The following is a 2,727-nucleotide window of genomic DNA, read 5'->3' as shown; positions in this document are numbered from 1 at the left end:
GTGTGTGTGTGTGTGTGTGTGTGTGTGTGTGTGAATTTATTTATGTATCATTATTTTCTAATTACTTTTAATTAATTGAATTTTTGTTAATCCATTGTGTATGATGGCATTAACTTGATAGTAAGCTTTTATCCATAATTGTATTCTGCCTTAGTTTTCATTTTTCTCACAATGATAATTAGATAATATAAGGACTATTTAAGTTTTTTTTCTTCATGCTCATGTTCCATATAAAGCATTCTTTTCTGTTATATACTCGAGTCTAAAACTTGCTAAAACTTATATTTTTATTTACTGACAATAATAAACTTGGAGTTTTCAAACGTGTTGCTCAGTCGTTAAATATCACTGGACACATTTCCTTCCAACACTGGACACCTTCATGGTACTCATATTAGTAAGTTCGCCTTGATTGTTATTGTAATTGTTGTTAGTGCTATTGTAATATTATCTTTTTTATTTTGCTTATGTTCCCACTGGAAATTAATGCACATCACACATCACATACCCCAAAAATTCAGAAAAATCCAGCAGAACTTAATTGTATTCGACCCGTTGAGTGTCACAACTATATAGCAATTATAAAGAATAATCTTGTATAATGGCATGTGAATATAAATTCAGCAGCATAAAGCTGGTGTGCGGTGTAGAAACAAATGTGATTAAAGCTTGGTATCCCTTATCGCCCTTGTGTTATATCATTCTTATATTAATCTTATGCAAAGAGGAATATTCCACATATGTATCCAGCCTTTAAATATAACGAACTGTAAAATAACTTGTGAATACCAAACAACGGCATAAGAACAATTAAATGCACCTTACAAGTTTCTCACCCGAATTATATTGCTTTAGCTAGGGCTGGCTATCAAGAGAAAATTCAATACATACAAGACACAGGTATACACAACTCTGTCAATTCTTCCACTAATAATACACATTACACACCAACATAATGTTGCAGTAAGCGTACAGACTTAGGTAGAATATACAAATTAAAAAGAACTAGTCAAAACAATAAACTACGAAGCAAAACTCAGATACACACAAGGCAATAATACTGTTACTCAGAACACAATAAATTGTCCCAACTCGGTACAACACACCAGAACAAATAAGCCAAACAACAAATATAAGAATCAAGATGTCTTCTGGAACAACCCAATCCACGGTTCACATGTTTCAACGAAGATCGCTAGGGAATCTTTTGTCACTTTAGACAAAAGTTTCTCTAAATCAAATAGATACCATACTATTTTTAATAGATACACAGCGAAGGTACCATACGCTAAATCTACTAATTTAGAGCAGCATATGCGCCGCATTAATAACAGTAAAATGAGCCGACCGTCCAATAATCCACTTACTGGAACTATAACTTATGACGCGTGAACTACTTCCAGCTCGACAAATAGAAAAGACAACAACCATATAGATCAAAATAACAAGAGACGAGATATAAAACAGAATGAAAAACGCCCGCTTTGGCCACAACTTGATGGTAGAAGTAATAGTGATATAACCAACACAATAACAGCGTCAGGAAATTAAGTTAGAACTACTACATATACAACTAAACCTAATGAATGCTCATGCAGAGAAAAATCAAAGTGCCCGTTGATGAACCTATGTATGAATATGAATCTTGTATTTAAATGTACAGTACACAAAAGGGGAGGACTGTACGTTTACAATGGGGTAACGGCTGATTTATTCAAGAATTGTTATCGCACCGATGTCACCAGCAAGAAAATCAACAAGAGACATTCAATATCTTTGACTGATTCTGGGTGGCGATTTAAGGAAGATAAAATTAAATATGTTCTAACATGGTCCATGACAAGGCACGCAGAACCATATAATATCCTTTCTAGGAGATGCAGACTCTGCTCCTAGGAAGCCTTCTCTACTTTGTGATCATTAACAGAATTTCTGAAAAACTTTCAAGATTCTTACATGCTTATAAATGCACTTTTGCACAATGCAGTGGGAATGAATTTGATTAACCGTTAACCAATTTAATAATAATAATAATTCACTTTAAGGTATGGATGAATTAAATTTAACTCTTGCCTCTCCATTCTTATAAACAATAAGTAGCTATTTAATTTAATGAGTGAGCATATGTGCACCAATCCAGCCGTGTGTGTATGCTTACATCTTCATGGATACTTGTACGAGTAAGTGTACGTGCGCCATGCAACCTAAGCGAGGGCGTTTATACATCCATATCTGTTAACAGTTATATTTAATATATTTTTCGCTCTATTGTGTATTCGTTACGTTTTGCATCTGTTATTTATTACTTATCTTATATAAAAATTAAGCTGTATCCTTTAATCTGCTGCTTTCCTATACGCAAACCGAGAATATATCCTGCAGAACATTCTTTATTTTAACGGGATACATCTTTGTAATCATCCGAAGATACATATCTACACAGTCAGCTGCTCCTAAATCAGTTGTTAAGTATCCGTGAGGGATCGATGCTAGATGGGTCGAAGTAATTGTAGTGATTAATAAACATTCTCGTATCTTCCATCTTCCGCCTCTCATTATTCAAATACCCAACGAACACTGTGAAAGTGAAGAAAGTGAACATGCTTTACTGGTAAGCTACCGGGTGTACACATATGATTTATTACTTAATATATATATATATATATATATAGTTATCGCCAAGCCACTGCCGTAGTCTCCTTTAGAGAGACTTAGAAATATTAATAA

General features: G+C 33.8%; 1 long non-coding RNA gene across 2 annotated transcripts in view; it reads left to right on the top strand.

The window, feature by feature from the left end:
• Window positions 1-2,727, top strand: part of LOC106878364 (uncharacterized) — a 17,814-nt gene that overhangs the window by 4,422 nt on the left and 10,665 nt on the right. Inside the window, exon 1 of one of the 2 annotated variants that reach the window (XR_008265224.1) lies at window positions 379-397. The exons of the other annotated variant lie outside the window; for it this stretch is intronic. This is a non-coding gene — a long non-coding RNA (uncharacterized LOC106878364). Of the gene's footprint in view, window positions 1-378; window positions 398-2,727 lie in introns of those variants that run through there. 2 annotated transcript variants of the gene reach the window in all.

Source organism: Octopus bimaculoides, chromosome 11, assembly GCF_001194135.2.
Source record: "Octopus bimaculoides isolate UCB-OBI-ISO-001 chromosome 11, ASM119413v2, whole genome shotgun sequence".
In the NCBI taxonomy this organism is placed as follows: Eukaryota; Metazoa; Mollusca; class Cephalopoda; order Octopoda; family Octopodidae; genus Octopus; species Octopus bimaculoides.
This window is presented reverse-complemented; position numbering and strand designations above follow the sequence as displayed.